General features: G+C 39.7%; 1 long non-coding RNA gene across 1 annotated transcript; it reads right to left on the minus strand.

The window, feature by feature from the left end:
• Window positions 1-314: 314 nt before the first annotated feature.
• Window positions 315-11,407, minus strand: LOC115186655 (uncharacterized). Its single transcript, XR_003875822.1, has 2 exons — window positions 11,211-11,407; window positions 315-514 (listed from the first exon to the last, which is right to left on the minus strand). It is a non-coding gene; the product is annotated as an uncharacterized LOC115186655 (long non-coding RNA).
• Window positions 11,408-18,302: the final 6,895 nt, after the last annotated feature.

Consider the following 18,302-nt stretch of genomic DNA (forward strand, 5'->3'; position numbering starts at 1 on the left):
TAGATGACCAGTCTAAACCTGTTCAGATCAACATAATGTTATAGTCCTACCAGTAGCAGAACAGAGAATGTACTGTATATAACCTACATATCATAGATGACCAGTCTAAACCTGTTCAGATCAACATAATGTTATAGGCCTACCAGTAGCAGGACAGAGAATGTACTGTATATAACCTACATATCATAGATGACCAGTCTAAACCTGTTCAGATCAGTTCACAGAGACCATCAGGTTTGTCGGCATGATAAGTGATCATAGCCTTATAATAGTGTGTAGGTAGTCTAGACCAACTGTACGAGAGTCTGCCCGTCTTTCCTACATACCAACACATTTATTCAATGTTACCGAGAAATATGTGCCACAGTTTCAACAGCCATTTTTGTAACTGCGTAGACAACACACTTACTTTCACGTTCATATGAGGAAATCACAAAACTTCTGACAGTCACTGGTGCAGCCGCCTGTTTTCTTGCAGATGAAGTAGCTTTCACAGGCAACTCATTCAACCAGCCTTAACAACAGTAAATACAAGATGTCAAATGGTCAAAAGTGAATCTCAATAAAGCCATATACATTAGAGAGGGGTATATTGCTGCAGATGTTGGATCTTAATTTGAGCCAGTTTGCTACACCAGGAAAATAATCCTGCAGAAACAGGACATTTGAATTATTGTGTGGATTATAATTAATGAACAGTTTAAAAATGGAAAAGTGGAATTTATCATCTTCAGAAACCTTTTCTAAAGTTTAATTACACTCAAATACACTACAAGTTTAGTTTTTCTGCAACAGGGTGATCAAATTAAGATCCTACATCTGTACAGAGTTTATGTCTTTATCTGAAAAGGGCAGTTTGAGTTATTAGCAATAACATTGCAACTGTCAGCTGATGTAAACCTCTGCGATTGGATGTTATAGACCCCCATACATGTCCCTATGTACAATTATGTGTACAGATGTAGGATCTTAATTTGATCACCCCCCACTACAGAAGAACTTTCCAGCAATGCAGGAAATGTAAAACTTGTAGTGTATTTGAGGTTTAAAAAGGCTTCTGAAGTTTGTAATTTCCACTTAGAAATTTCAGACTTGAGTTTTCCTTACGAAAAATGTAGTAACCCCTACAAAAATGTCCATTAATTATAATCCACATAATAATTCACATTTCCTGTTGCTGCAGGAATATTTTCCTGCTGTAGTAAACTGACTCAAATTAAGATCCTACATCTGTATGTGCAAATGTACTTGGCGAATAAAGGTGATTGTGATTCTACAAAGGTTGAGTCTCTAGATTCCCTTGCTGCTCTGGAGAAATAATGAAATGGTTGTCATGTTGATTTCAACAGGGACCTGGTTACCTCCCAACTCTGATGTCATTTGTTACATTTCACCCTGTTGATAAAGGCAGCTACAAGGATGAACCCAGAACACAACTCTACATCAACACTCACTGATATTATCCTGAAGTCCTTTCACTCATATTGTGGTGTCTCTTCTTTTAACAGATAGTCTATGATATTAATATTGTAGCAAACAGTGGTGCAGGGCAGTGAACCCAAGTCGCTGGTGAACAAGGAAAACACCCGATCCATCGCACAAATAGGGTTAAACCAGTATTTATTTATTTATTTATTTTACTAGGCAAGTCAGTTAAGAACAAATTCTTATTTTCAATGATGGCTTAGGAACAGTGGGTTAACTGCCTTGTTCAGGGGTAAACAACTGATTTTTACCTTGTCAGCTCAGGGATTTGATCTTGCAGCCTTTCGGTTACTAACCCAACGCTCTAACGAACCACTAGAGTGTTGGAGCGCAGCTGCCTGCCGCCCCAAGTAGGATTAACCCAGTATCAGTATCAATAGGGTTAACCCAGTATCAGTATCAATAGTGTTAACCCAGTATCAGTATCTATAGTGTTAACCCAGTATCAGTATCAATAGTGTTAACCCAGTATCAGTATTAATAGGGTTAACCCAGTATCAGTATCAATAGGGTTAACCCAGTATCAGTATCAATAGGGTTAACCCAGTATCAGTATCAATAGGGTTAACCCAGTATCTGTATTAATAGGGTTAACCCAGTATCAGTATCAATAGTGTTAACCCAGTATCAGTATCAATAGGGTTAACCCAGTATCAGTATCAATAGGGTTAACCCAGTATCAGTATAAATAGGGTTAACCCAGTATCAGTATCAATAGTGTTAACCCAGTATCAGTATCAATAGGGTTAACCCAGTATCAGTATCAATAGTGTTAACCCAGTATCAGTATAAATAGGGTTAACCCAGTATCAGTATTAATAGTGTTAACCCAGTATCAGTATCAATAGGGTTAACCCAGTATCAGTATCAATAGTGTTAACCCAGTATCAGTATCAATAGTGTTAACCCAGTATCAGTATAAATAGGGTTAACCCAGTATCAGTATCAATAGTGTTAACCCAGTATCAGTATTAATAGTGTTAACCCAGTATCAGTATCAATAGGGTTAACCCAGTATCAGTATCAATAGTGTTAACCCAGTATCAGTATCAATAGTGTTAACCCAGTATCAGTATCAATAGGGTTAACCCAGTATCAGTATCAATAGGGTTAACCCAGTATCAGTATCAATAGGGTTAACCCAGTATCAGTATAAATAGGGTTAACCCAGTATCAGTATCAATAGTGTTAACCCAGTATCAGTATAAATAGGGTTAACCCAGTATCAGTATCAATAGGGTTAACCCAGTATCAGTATCAATAGGGTTAACCCAGTATCAGTATCAATAGTGTTAACCCAGTATCAGTATAAATAGGGTTAACCCAGTATCAGTATTAATAGTGTTAACCCAGTATCAGTATCAATAGGGTTAACCCAGTATCAGTATCAATAGTGTTAACCCAGTATCAGTATCAATAGTGTTAACCCAGTATCAGTATAAATAGGGTTAACCCAGTATCAGTATCAATAGTGTTAACCCAGTATCAGTATAAATAGGGTTAACCCTGTATCAGTATCTATAGGGTTAACCCAGTATCAGTATAAATAGGGTTAACCCAGTATCAGTATCAATAGTGTTAACCCAGTATCAGTATTAATAGGGTTAACCCAGTATCAGTATCAATAGTGTTAACCTAGTATCAGTATCAATAGGGTTAACCCAGTATCAGTATCAATAGGGTTAACCCAGTATCAGTATCAATAGTGTTAACCCAGTATCAGTATCAATAGGGTTAACCCAGTATCAGTATTAATAGGGTTAACCCAGTATCAGTATCAATAGGGTTAACCCAGTATCAGTATCAATAGGGTTAACCCAGTATCAGTATAAATAGGGTTAACCCAGTATCAGTATCAATAGTGTTAACCCAGTATCAGTATTAATAGGGTTAACCCAGTATCAGTATCAATAGGGTTAACCCAGTATCAGTATCAATAGGGTTAACCCAGTATCAGTATCAATAGGGTTAACCCAGTATCAGTATAAATAGGGTTAACCCAGTATCAGTATTAATAGGGTTAACCCAGTATCAGTATTAATAGTGTTAACCCAGTATCAGTATCAATAGTGTTAACCCAGCATCAGTATCAATAGGGTTAACCCAGTATCAGTATCAATAGTGTTAACCTAGTATCAGTATCAATAGTGTTAAACCAGTATCAGTATTAATAGTGTTAACCCAGTATCAGTATTAATAGTGTTAACCCAGTATCAGTATCAATAGGGTTAACCCAGTATCAGTATTAATAGTGTTAACCCAGTATCAGTATTAATAGTGTTAACCCAGTATCAGTATTAATAGTGTTAACCCAGTATCAGTATTAATAGTGTTAACCCAGTATCAGTATTAATAGGGTTAACCCAGTATCAGTATCAATAGTGTTAACCCAGTATCAGTATGAATAGGGTTAACCCAGTATCAGTATCAATAGTGTTAACCCAGTATCAGTATCAATAGTGTTAACCCAGTATCAGTATCAATAGTGTTAACCCAGTATCAGTATCAATAGGGTTAACCCAGTATCAGTATCAATAGGGTTAACCCAGTATCAGTATCAATAGGGCTAACCCAGTATCAGTATAAATAGGGTTAACCCAGTATCAGTATTAATAGTGTTAACCCAGTATCGGTATCAATAGTGTTAACCCAGTATCAGTATAAATAGGGTTAACCCAGTATCAGTATCAATAGTGTTAACCCAGTATCAGTATTAATAGTGTTAACCCAGTATCAGTATCAATAGGGTTAACCCAGTATCAGTATCAATAGGGTTAACCCAGTATCAGTATCAATAGGGTTAACCCAGTATCAGTATCAATAGGGTTAACCTAGTATCAGTATTAATAGTGTTAACCCAGTATCAGTATCAATAGGGTTAACCCAGTATCAGTATCAATAGTGTTAACCCAGTATCAGTATCAATAGTGTTAACCCAGTATCAGTATCAATAGTGTTAACCCAGTATCAGTATCAATAGTGTTAACCCAGTATCAGTATCAATAGTGTTAACCCAGTATCAGTATCAATAGTGTTAACCCAGTATCAGTATCAATAGTGTTAACCCAGTATCAGTGTTAATAGTGTTAACCCAGTATCAGTATCAATAGGGTTAACCCAGTATCAGTATCAATAGTGTTAACCCAGTATCAGTATTAATAGTGTTAACCCAGTATCAGTATTAATAGGGTTAATCCAGTATCAGTATCAATAGGGTTAACCCAGTATCAGTATCAATAGTGTTAACCCAGTATCAGTATTAATAGTGTTAACCCAGTATCAGTATCAATAGTGTTAACCCAGTATCAGTATCAATAGTGTTAACCCAGTATCAGTATCTATAGTGTTAACCCAGTATCAGTATTAATAGGGTTAACCCAGTATCAGTATCAATAGTGTTAACCCAGTATCAGTATTAATAGGGTTAACCCAGTATCAGTGTTAATAGTGTTAACCCAGTATCAGTATTAATAGTGTTAACCCAGTATCAGTATCAATAGTGTTAACCTAGTATCAGTATCAATAGGGTTAACCCAGTATCAGTATCAATAGTGTTAACCCAGTATCAGTATAAATAGGGTTAACCCAGTATCAGTATCAATAGGGTTAACCCAGTATCAGTATCAATAGGGTTAACCCAGTATCAGTATCAATAGGGTTAACCCAGTATCAGTATCAATAGTGTTAACCCAGTATCAGTATCAATAGTGTTAACCCAGTATCAGTATCAATAGGGTTAACCCAGTATCAGTATCAATAGGGTTAACCCAGTATCAGTATCAATAGTGTTAACCCAGTATCAGTGTTAATAGGGTTAACCCAGTATCAGTATAAATAGTGTTAACCCAGTATCAGTATCAGTAGGGTTAACCCAGTATCAGTATCAATAGTGTTAACCCAGTATCAGTATCAGTAGGGTTAACCCAGTATCAGTATCAATAGGGTTAACACAGTATCAGTATCAATAGGGTTAACCCAGTATCAGTATCAATAGTGTTAACCCAGTATCAGTATCAATAGTGTTAACCCAGTATCAGTATAAATAGTGTTAACCCAGTATCAGTGTTAATAGTGTTAACCCAGTATCAGTATCAGTAGGGTTAACCCAGTATCAGTATCAATAGGGTTAACACAGTATCAGTATTAATAGTGTTAACCCAGCATCAGTATAAATAGGGTTAACACAGTATCAGTGCTAATTAGTCCCGTGCTTCGACTACTCAGACCCCTCCCACATCCGGTCCATGCATTCTGATGACCTCACAGACACCATACCACTTTTGACACCAATGTAGCAAACAGCTGGGCAGGGAAGTGAACCCAGGTCTCACATGTAAAAGGCCAACAACCTACGCATCGCGCCATTGGCACCAATTGGGTCACTTGGTTGGAATTGTGAAGTGGCTCAATTACATTATCACATGAAATGTAGAGGATCACTACACTATAGAGGAACTATGATATAATTACATTATCATATGAAATGTAGCGGATCACTACATTATAGTGGAACTATGATACAATTACATTATCATATGAAATGTAGAGGATCACTACATTATAGTGGAACTATGATATAATTACATTATCATATGAAATGTAGAGGATCACTGCACTATAGAGGAACTATGATATTATTACATTATCATATGAAATGTAGAGGATCACTGCACTATAGTGGAACTATGATACAATTACATTATCATATGACATGTTAAATGTAGAAGTATAATATCTGAATATTGATATATTGAATTTGACTTGACCACGTCCAGTCTGCTCCATTTATATGATTAAACTGACACCAACCTGTCTCAGTAGTAGTAGACTGTTAGGAGTGTTTTACTGTCATTCACTATACTAACATTACACCAACCTGTCTCAGTAGTAGTAGACTGTTAGGAGGGTTTTACTGTCATTCGCTATACTAACATTACACCAACCTGTCTCAGTAGTAGTAGACTGTTAGGAGGGTTTTACTGTCCTTCACTATACTAACATTACACCAACCTGTCTCAGTAGTAGTAGACTGTTAGGAGGGTTTTACTGTCATTCACTATACTAACATTACACCAACCTGTCTCAGTAGTAGTAGACTGTTAGGAGGGTTTTACTGTCCTTCACTATACTAACATTACACCAACCTGTCTCAGTAGTAGTAGACTGTTAGGAGTGTTTTACTGTCATTCACTATACTAACATTACACCAACCTGTCTCAGTAGTAGTAGACTGTTAGGAGGGTTTTACTGTCATTCGCTATACTAACATTACACCAACCTGTCTCAGTAGTAGTAGACTGTTAGGAGGGTTTTACTGTCCTTCACTATACTAACATTACACCAACCTGTCTCAGTAGTAGTAGACTGTTAGGAGTGTTTTACTGTCATTCACTATACTAACATTACACCAACCTGTCTCAGTAGTAGTAGACTGTTAGGAGTGTTTTAATGTCATTCACTATACTAACATTACACCAACCTGTCTCAGTAGTAGTAGACTGTTAGGAGGGTTTTACTGTCATTCACTATACTAACATTACACCAACCTGTCTCAGTAGTAGTAGACTGTTAGGAGTGTTTTACTGTCATTCACTATACTAACATTACACCAACCTGTCTCAGTAGTAGTAGACTGTTAGGAGGGTTTAACTGTCATTCACTATACTAACATTACACCAACCTGTCTCAGTAGTAGTAGACTGTTAGGAGGGTTTTACTGTCATTCACTATACTAACATTACACCAACCTGTCTCAGTAGTAGACTGTTAGGAGGGTTTAACTGTCATTCACTATACTAACATTACACCAACCTGTCTCAGTAGTAGTAGACTGTTAGGAGTGTTTTACTGTCATTCACTATACTAACATTACATCAACCTGTCTCAGTAGTAGTAGACTGTTAGGAGTGTTTTACTGTCATTCACTATACTAACATTACACCAACCTGTCTCAGTAGTAGTAGACTGTTAGGAGGGTTTTACTGTCATTCACTATACTAACATTACACCAACCTGTCTCAGTAGTAGTAGACTGTTAGGAGGGTTTTACTGTCATTCACTATACTAACATTACACCAACCTGTCTCAGTAGTAGTAGACTGTTAGGAGGGTTTTACTGTCATTCACTATACTAACATTACACCAACCTGTCTCAGTAGTAGTAGACTGTTAGGAGGGTTTTACTGTCATTCACTATACTAACATTACACCAACCTGTCTCAGTAGTAGTAGACTGTTAGGAGTGTTTTACTGTCATTCACTATACTAACATTACACCAACCTGTCTCAGTAGTAGTAGACTGTTAGGAGAGTTTTACTGTCATTCACTATACTAACATTACACCAACCTGTCTCAGTAGTAGTAGACTGTTAGGAGTGTTTTACTGTCATTCACTATACTAACATTACACCAACCTGTCTCAGTAGTAGTAGACTGTTAGGAGTGTTTTACTGTCCTTCACTATACTAACATTACACCAACCTGTCTCAGTAGTAGTAGACTGTTAGGAGGGTTTTACTGTCATTCACTATACTAACATTACACCAACCTGTCTCAGTAGTAGTAGACTGTTAGGAGGGTTTTACTGTCATTCACTATACTAACATTACACCAACCTGTCTCAGTAGTAGTAGACTGTTAGGAGTGTTTTACTGTCATTCACTATACTAACATTACACCAACCTGTCTCAGTAGTAGTAGACTGTTAGGAGAGTTTTACTGTCATTCACTATACTAACATTACACCAACCTGTCTCAGTAGTAGTAGACTGTTAGGAGTTTTTTACTGTCATTCACTATACTAACATTACACCAACCTGTCTCAGTAGTAGTAGACTGTTAGGAGTGTTTTACTGTCCTTCACTATACTAACATTACACCAACCTGTCTCAGTAGTAGTAGACTGTTAGGAGGGTTTTACTGTCATTCACTATACTAACATTACACCAACCTGTCTCAGTAGTAGTAGACTGTTAGGAGGGTTTTACTGTCATTCACTATACTAACATTACACCAACCTGTCTCAGTAGTAGTAGACTGTTAGGAGGGTTTTACTGTCCTTCACTATACTAACATTACACCAACCTGTCTCAGTAGTAGTAGACTGTTAGGAGGGTTTTAATGTCATTCACTATACTAACATTACACCAACCTGTCTCAGTAGTAGTAGACTGTTAGGAGTGTTTTACTGTCATTCACTATACTAACATTACACCAACCTGTCTCAGTAGTAGTAGACTGTTAGGAGTGTTTTACTGTCATTCACTATACTAACATTACACCAACCTGTCTCAGTAGTAGTAGACTGTTAGGAGGGTTTTACTGTCATTCACTATACTAACATTACACCAACCTGTCTCAGTAGTAGTAGACTGTTAGGAGGGTTTTACTGTCCTTCACTATACTAACATTACACCAACCTGTCTCAGTAGTAGTAGACTGTTAGGAGTGTTTTACTGTCATTCACTATACTAACATTACACCAACCTGTCTCAGTAGTAGTAGACTGTTAGGAGGGTTTAACTGTCATTCACTATACTAACATTACACCAACCTGTCTCAGTAGTAGTAGACTGTTAGGAGGGTTTTACTGTCATTCACTATACTAACATTACACCAACCTGTCTCAGTAGTAGTAGACTGTTAGGAGGGTTTTAATGTCATTCACTATACTAACATTACACCAACCTGTCTCAGTAGTAGTAGACTGTTAGGAGTGTTTTACTGTCATTCACTATACTAACATTACACCAACCTGTCTCAGTAGTAGACTGTTAGGAGTGTTTTACTGTCATTCACTATACTAACATTACACCAACCTGTCTCAGTAGTAGTAGACTGTTAGGAGTGTTTTACTGTCATTCACTATACTAACATTACACCAACCTGTCTCAGTAGTAGTAGACTGTTAGGAGGGTTTTACTGTCATTCACTATACTAACATTACACCAACCTGTCTCAGTAGTAGTAGACTGTTAGGAGGGTTTTACTGTCATTCACTATACTAACATTACACCAACCTGTCTCAGTAGTAGTAGACTGTTAGGAGGGTTTTACTGTCATTCACTATACTAACATTACACCAACCTGTCTCAGTAGTAGTAGACTGTTAGGAGGGTTTTACTGTCATTCACTATACTAACATTACACCAACCTGTCTCAGTAGTAGTAGACTGTTAGGAGGGTTTTACTGTCATTCACTATACTAACATTACACCAACCTGTCTCAGTAGTAGACTGTTAGGAGTGTTTTACTGTCCTTCACTATACTAACATTACACCAACCTGTCTCAGTAGTAGTAGACTGTTAGGAGGGTTTTACTGTCATTCACTATACTAACATTACACCAACCTGTCTCAGTAGTAGTAGACTGTTAGGAGGGTTTTACTGTCATTCACTATACTAACATTACACCAACCTGTCTCAGTAGTAGTAGACTGTTAGGAGGGTTTTACTGTCCTTCACTATACTAACATTACACCAACCTGTCTCAGTAGATTTTTTCTGTTCTGTTCTGTATATTCTGATGGGTGAGGTCTGAGCTGGAATGTGAAGCTAACTGAAGCTGGCTATTTTTAGAAAACCAGTATATCAAGCCTGTATCATAGTTTACCCCTCAGGCTACGTTCAGGTTTCAGCAAGAGGCAGGTATCAACATGCCGAGTCGTAGGCGACAACCTGGGTTGTATTCATTAGTTTACTCCACAGCCAACAGTTTTAAGATGTTAAATAAAACATAAACCGTTTACTCTAAACGCTGTACAATGTGACCTAAACGGTTTCTGTTGCCAAACGTTTTGCTACGGTCGGCACTAATGAATACACACAAACTGTTTTGAGGAAGGGTAAGTTGTTGTTAGTCTCTCGAACAATATTTATTTGTCTCTCTTTCACACAACATACCTTCCTGAGTGAAAAGAGTTAACTGTAGATTATAAAGAGAACATGTTTGTTTGTTGCTTGTTGTGTTTTAAGCCTGTTTTGAGAAGACAAGTCTATAGACCTATGATACAGTACACTCTTAGAATAAAGGGATCCAAACGGGTCCTCCGGCTGTCCCCATAGGAGAACGCTTTTGGGTTCCAGGCAGAACCCTTCTGGCTTCCATGTAGAACCCTCTGTGGAAAGAGTTCTTCACGGAACCCAGAAGTGTTCTACCTAGTACCAAAAAAAGGGTTCTACAAAGGGTTCTCCTATGGGGACAGCCAAAGAACCCTTTTAGATTGTAGATAGTGTAGGAGCGATCACCCTGGGGCACACAGATGGGCACAGAACGAATTCACCCCACGCATCTAATTTATATCGAAAACATTTTAAGGAGAGTAGGACTATTATAACACTGTCCACCAAAAATATCATCAACTATATGTATACACATAACAATATCACCAACTATATGAATACACATAACAATATCACCAACTATATGAATACACACAACAATACCATCAACTATATTAATACACACAACAATATCATCAACTATATTAATACACACAACAATATCATCAACTATATTAATACACACAACAATATCATCAACTATATTAATACACACAACAATATCATCATCTATATTAATACACACAACAATACCATCAACTATATGAATACACACAACAATATCATCAACTATATTAATACACATAACAATATCATCAACTATATGAATACACATAACAATATCACCAACTATATTAATATACACAACAATTGTCGTCTTACCTTTTGTCTCTCAATAGAAACAGAGTCTGAATGATCATTCGGTCGTCGAAAGTTGCTTTTGTTTGCTCTGCTCATTTACATATCAGGTTCTACCTGTTCTCTCTCCGAGTCCCTCTCTCTTTACAGCTCTTACAATGTGCCTTGGCAAACATTCTACAACTGTCTGGAACTCTATTGGAGGGATGGTGGTGTTCTATTGTGTTGAGACCTGGTGACTGAGACGGCCATGGCATATTGTGAAACATCAGCAAGTTCAGCAAGTCTTCATTACTGAAGCTCCTGCCAATCGTGCCTCAACAATCACCAATCGTTAACTCTTCCCAAGCAGGGTCACAGTCTCTCCTGGTAGCAGCTCCTCTCTCTCCAGGGGTAGCAGCTCCTCTCTCCCCAGGGGTAGCAGCTCCTCTCTCCCCAGGGGTAGCAGCTCCTCTCTCTCCCCAGGGGTAGCAGCTCCTCTCTCTCCCCAGGGGTAGCAGCTCCTCTCTCCCCAGGGGTAGCAGCTCCTCTCTCCCCAGGGTTAGCAGCTTCTCTCTCCCCTAGGATGTGAAGACATTGGTGGCTTAGCCCATAGCCAGTAGGGGGTCCGGGACTGAATTTCAACAGCTAAAACCATGAATACATCTAAAGTGTTTTGCCAAAAACCACAACTTCAAACATAGACTATGACCTGTCTAATGAGCCAAACCGATAAAAGAATAACACAGTACCTAAACAAGCACTCTCTCTCTCTCTCCATCTCTCTATCTCGATAGCACGGACACACGCACCCACCAGTGCATTAATTATAATCCCTGTAGAAGCTTTAAGTGATAGAGTCTACTTTGCGGTCTCGCCTCCTCTACCTCTCTCCATCACTTTCTCTGTGTCGTCTGTTGCTGTCTCCGTGTCTTGTCTGGTGTCTCTCTCCATCATATCCTATTCTTCTCTTGCTGTCTCCGTGTCTTGTCTGGTATCTCTCTCCTTCACTGGAAAAATTGGTGAGGGTTAGGCCTACTACAATACAACATTCACAACATGACAACACAACTACACAACACCATTAAATACAGTTGAGGGTTACTACAATACAACATTCACAACATGACAACACAACTACACAACACCATTAAATACAGTTGGTTACTACAATACAACATTCACAACATGACAACACAACTACATAACACCATTAAATACAGTTGGATACTACAATACAACATTCACAACATGACAACACAACTACATAACACCATTAAATACAGTTGGTTACTACAATACAACATTCACAACATGACAACACAACTACATAACACCATTAAATACAGTTGGTTACTACAATACAACATTCACAACATGACAACACAACTACATAACACCATTAAATACAGTTGGATACTACAATACAACATTCACAACATGACAACACAACTACATAACACCATTAAATACAGTTGGTTACTACAATACAACATTCACAACATGACAACACAACTACACAACACCATTAAATACAGTTGAGGGTTACTACAATACAACATTCACAACATGACAACACAACTACATAACACCATTAAATACAGTTGGTTACTACAATACAACATTCACAACATGACAACACAACTACATAACACCATTAAATACAGTTGGTTACTACAATACAACATTCACAACATGACAACACAACTACATAACACCATTAAATACAGTTGGTTACTACAATACAACATTCACAACATGACAACACAACTACATAACACCATTAAATACAGTTGGATACTACAATACAACATTCACAACATGACAACACAACTACACAACACCATTAAATACAGTTGGAATGTAGTTAGAACTCTCAAACTGTTTCCATCAAACAGAAAAACAACAAGAAATCTGGATCAACACCTTTAGATTTCTACATAGTGCTCTTTGCTGTTTCATTACCCAGACAGCTGTTTAAGGTCATACAAAGGCAGAGTGCAGAATCAGTATTTTAGGGGTCATAGGTCAGATCCGTGGTCAGGGTTGATATGCATGGACTAGATTCACTGTTTGTGTCGATGCTGTTTATCTTTGTAGGACAGTAGTTCAGGTGGCTGTTTGTGTAGACTGCTCCTTGTCTTTTCTAGGGCAATAGTTCAGGTGGCTGTTTGTGTAGATGCTGTTTGTCTTTGTAGGGCAGTAGTTCAGGTGGCTGTTTGTGTAGACTGCTCCTTGTCTTTGTAGGACAGTAGTTCAGGTGGCTGTTTGTGTAGATGCTGTTTGTCTTTGTAGGACAGTAGTTCAGGTGGCTGTTTGTGTAGATGCTGTTTGTCTTTTCTAGGGCAGTAGTTCAGGTGGCTGTTTGTGTAGATGCGGTTTGTCTTTGTAGGACAGTAGTTCAGGTGGCTGTTTGTGTAGACTGCTCCTTGTCTTTTCCAGGGCAGTAGTTCAGGTGGCTGTGTGTGTAGACTGCTCCTTGTCTTTGTAGGGCAGTAGTTCAGGTGGCTGTTTGTGTAGACTGCTCCTTGTCTTTGTGGGACAGTAGTTCAGGTGGCTGTGTGTGTAGATGCTCCTTGTCTTTGTAGGGCAGTAGTTCAGGTGGCTGTTTGTGTAGACTGCTCCTTGTCTTTGTAGGGCAGTAGTTCAGGTGGCTGTTTGTGTAGATGCTGTTTGTCTTTGTAGGACAGTAGTTCAGGTGGCTGTTTGTGTAGATGCTGTTTGTCTTTGTAGGACAGTAGTTCAGGTGGCTGTTTGTGTAGATGCTGTTTGTCTTTGTAGGACAGTAGTTCAGGTGGCTGTTTGTGTAGACTGCTCCTTGTCTTTGTAGGGCAGTAGTTCAGGTGGCTGTTTGTGTAGATGCTGTTTGTCTTTGTAGGACAGTAGTTCAGGTGGCTGTTTGTGTAGATGCTGTTTGTCTTTTCTAGGGCAGTAGTTCAGGTGGCTGTTTGTGTAGATGCTGTTTGTCTTTGTAGGACAGTAGTTCAGGTGGCTGTTTGTGTAGATGCTGTTTGTCTTTGTAGGGCAGTAGTTCAGGTGGCTGTTTGTGTAGATGCTGTTTGTCTTTGTAGGACAGTAGTTCAGGTGGCTGTTTGTGTAGATGCTGTTTGTCTTTGTAGGACAGTAGTTCAGGTGGCTGTTTGTGTAGATGCTGTTTGTCTTTGTAGGACAGTAGTTCAGGTGGCTGTGTGTGTAGACTGCTCCTTGTCTTTTCCAGGGCAGTAGTTCAGGTGGCTGTTTGTGTAGATGCTGTTTGTCTTTGTAGGGCAGTAGTTCAGGTGGCTGTTTGTGTAGATGCTCCTTGTCTTTGTAGGGCAATAGTTCAGGTGGCTGTTTGTGTAGACTGCTCCTTGTCTTTGTAGGGCAGTAGTTCAGGTGGCTGTTTGTGTAGATGCTCCTTGTCTTTGTAGGACAGTAGTTCAGGTGGCTGTTTGTGTAGACTGCTCCTTGTCTTTGTAGGGCAGTTGTTCAGGTGGCTGTTTGTGTAGATGCTGTTTGTCTTTGTAGGACAGTAGTTCAGGTGGCTGTTTGTGTAGATGCTGTTTGTCTTTGTAGGACAGTAGTTCAGGTGGCTGTTTGTGTAGATGCTGTTTGTCTTTGTAGGACAGTAGTTCAGGTGGCTGTTTGTGTAGACTGCTCCTTGTCTTTGTAGGGCAGTAGTTCAGGTGGCTGTTTGTGTAGATGCTGTTTGTCTTTGTAGGACAGTAGTTCAGGTGGCTGTTTGTGTAGATGCTGTTTGTCTTTGTAGGACAGTAGTTCAGGTGGCTGTTTGTGTAGATGCTGTTTGTCTTTGTAGGACAGTAGTTCAGGTGGCTGTTTGTGTAGACTGCTCCTTGTCTTTGTAGGGCAGTAGTTCAGGTGGCTGTTTGTGTAGATGCTGTTTGTCTTTGTAGGACAGTAGTTCAGGTGGCTGTTTGTGTAGATGCTGTTTGTCTTTTCTAGGGCAGTAGTTCAGGTGGCTGTTTGTGTAGATGCTGTTTGTCTTTGTAGGACAGTAGTTCAGGTGGCTGTTTGTGTAGATGCTGTTTGTCTTTGTAGGGCAGTAGTTCAGGTGGCTGTTTGTGTAGATGCTGTTTGTCTTTGTAGGACAGTAGTTCAGGTGGCTGTTTGTGTAGATGCTGTTTGTCTTTGTAGGACAGTAGTTCAGGTGGCTGTTTGTGTAGATGCTGTTTGTCTTTGTAGGACAGTAGTTCAGGTGGCTGTTTGTGTAGATGCTGTTTGTCTTTGTAGGGCAGTAGTTCAGGTGGCTGTTTGTGTAGACTGCTCCTTGTCTTTGTAGGACAGTAGTTCAGGTGGCTGTTTGTGTAGACTGCTCCTTGTCTTTGTAGGACAGTAGTTCAGGTGGCTGTTTGTGTAGATGCTGTTTGTCTTTGTAGGGCAGTAGTTCAGGTGGCTGTGTGTGTAGATGCTCCTTGTCTTTCTAGGGCAGTAGTTCAGGTGGCTGTTTGTGTAGATGCTGTTTGTCTTTGTAGGGCAGTAGTTCAGGTGGCTGTTTGTGTAGATGCTCCTTGTCTTTGTAGGACATTAGTTCAGGTGGCTGTTTGTGTAGATGCTGTTTGTCTTTGTAGGGCAGTAGTTCAGGTGGCTGTTTGTGTAGATGCTGTTTGTCTTTGTAGGACAGTAGTTCAGGTGGCTGTTTGTGTAGATGCTCCTTGTCTTTTCTAGGGCAGTAGTTCAGGTGGCTGTGTGTGTAGATGCTGTTTGTCTTTGTAGGGCAGTAGTTCAGGTGGCTGTTTGTGTAGACTGCTGCTTGTCTTTTCTAGGACAGTAGTTCAGGTGGCTGTTTGTGTAGATGCTCCTTGTCTTTGTAGGGCAGTAGTTCAGGTGGCTGTTTGTGTAGACTGCTCCTTGTCTTTGTAGGACATTAGTTCAGGTGGCTGTTTGTGTAGATGCTGTTTGTCTTTGTAGGGCAGTAGTTCAGGTGGCTGTTTGTGTAGATGCTGTTTGTCTTTGTAGGACAGTAGTTCAGGTGGCTGTTTGTGTAGATGCTGTTTGTCTTTGTAGGACAGTAGTTCAGGTGGCTGTTTGTGTAGACTGCTCCTTGTCTTTGTAGGACATTAGTTCAGGTGGCTGTTTGTGTAGATGCTGTTTGTCTTTGTAGGGCAGTAGTTCAGGTGGCTGTTTGTGTAGATGCTGTTTGTCTTTGTAGGGCAGTAGTTCAGGTGGCTGTGTGTGTAGATGCTCCTTGTCTTTGTAGGGCAGTAGTTCAGGTGGCTGTTTGTGTAGATGCTCCTTGTCTTTGTAGGACAGTAGTTCAGGTGGCTGTTTGTGTAGATGCTCCTTGTCTTTGTAGGACAGTAGTTCAGGTGGCTGTTTGTGTAGATGCTGTTTGTCTTTCTAGGGCAGTAGTTCAGGTGGCTGTTTGTGTAGATGCTGTTTGTCTTTGTAGGACAGTAGTTCAGGTGGCTGTGTGTGTAGACTGCTCCTTGTCTTTTCTAGGGCAGTAGTTCAGGTGGCTGTTTGTGTAGATGCTGTTTGTCTTTGTAGGACAGTAGTTCAGTTGGCTGTTTGTGTAGATGCTGTTTGTCTTTCTAGGGCAGTAGTTCAGGTGGCTGTGTGTGTAGATGCTGTTTGTATTTGTAGGACAGTAGTTCAGGTGGCTGTTTGTGTAGACTGCTCCTTGTCTTTGTAGGACAGTAGTTCAGGTGGCTGTTTGTGTAGATGCTGTTTGTCTTTGTAGGACAGTAGTTCAGGTGGCTAATTGTGCAGATGCTGTTTGTCTTTGTGGGACAGTAGTTCAGGTGGCTGTTTGTGTAGATGCTGTTTGTCTTTGTAGGACAGTAGTTCAGGTGGCTATTTGTGCAGATGCTGTTTGTCTTTGTAGGACAGTAGTTCAGGTGGCTGTTTGTGTAGATGCTGTTTGTCTTTTCTAGGGCAGTAGTTCAGGTGGCTGTTTGTGTAGATGCTGTTTGTCTTTGTAGGGCAGTAGTTCAGGTGGCTGTTTGTGTAGATGCTGTTTGTCTTTGTAGGGCAGTAGTTCAGGTGATTACCCTTTGGGAATGTAGTGAAGTAAAATTATCAACAATATAAATTCAAAAGTAAAGTACAGATACCCCCAAAAAAACGACTTATGTAGTACTTTATAGTATTTTTACTGAAGTACTTTACACCACTGGCCATGGGTACACCTTCCTGAAAACAATGACTCCATACTTTGCTGAAACCTGTTCTGCCAGTTCATGTCCTTAAAGACTAGAATGTTCCATTGTGGTTACCCAAAGAGACGACAAGATAGTTCACACATTCATCATCCAGGGTTATTATCTAACACATATATGTACAATTTATGGTTCAATAACATGAGAATATTTTTCTGCAGGGAGAATGTAATGCAAGTCAAGGTGTCCTTGGAGGAATGTCATCAAGATCTGTAACCAGCATTGTTAAATGAATTGTTGTAATTGAGAAAAAAATACATAAAATGTTTTATTGTCACAAACACCATATTGGTGCAGTGAAATGTGTTGTTTTACAGGGTCAGCCATAGTAGTACGGTTCCCTTGGAGCAAATTAGTTGTAAGTGCCTTGCTTAACGGCACATAGAGAGATTTTCACCTTGACAGCTCAGGTATTCAAACCAGTGACCTTTCAGTTACATTCCCAACACTCTAACCACTAGGCAACATGACCAGTTTTATCATTGGAATGTGATACAAAATGAGGTACCGGTGGTGTGCTTTAGGACCATGTGGACACCTCCTAGTGGTGGGGTTGTTAGGAGTGTTTATCAGACCATGTGGACACCTCCTAGTGCTGGGGTTGTTAGGAGTGTTTATCAGACCACGTGGACACCTCCTAGTGGTGGGGTTGTTAGGAGTGTTTATCAGACCATGTGGACACCTTCTAGTGGTCTGGTTGTTAGGAGTGTTTATCAGACCATGTGGACACCTCCTAGTGGTGGGGTTGTTAGGAGTGTTTATCAGACCATGTGGACACCTCCTAGTGGTGGGGTTGTTAGGAGTGTTTATCAGACCATGTGGACACCTCCTAGTGGTGCGGTTGTTAGGAGTGTTTTTCAGACCATGTGGACACCTCCTAGTGGTGGGGTTGTTAGGAGTGTTTATCAGACCATGTGGACACCTCCTAGTGGTGGGGTTGTTAGGAGTGTTTATCAGACCATGTGGACACCTCCTAGTG

Source organism: Salmo trutta, unplaced genomic scaffold, assembly GCF_901001165.1.
Source record: "Salmo trutta unplaced genomic scaffold, fSalTru1.1, whole genome shotgun sequence".
In the NCBI taxonomy this organism is placed as follows: domain Eukaryota; kingdom Metazoa; phylum Chordata; class Actinopteri; order Salmoniformes; family Salmonidae; genus Salmo; species Salmo trutta.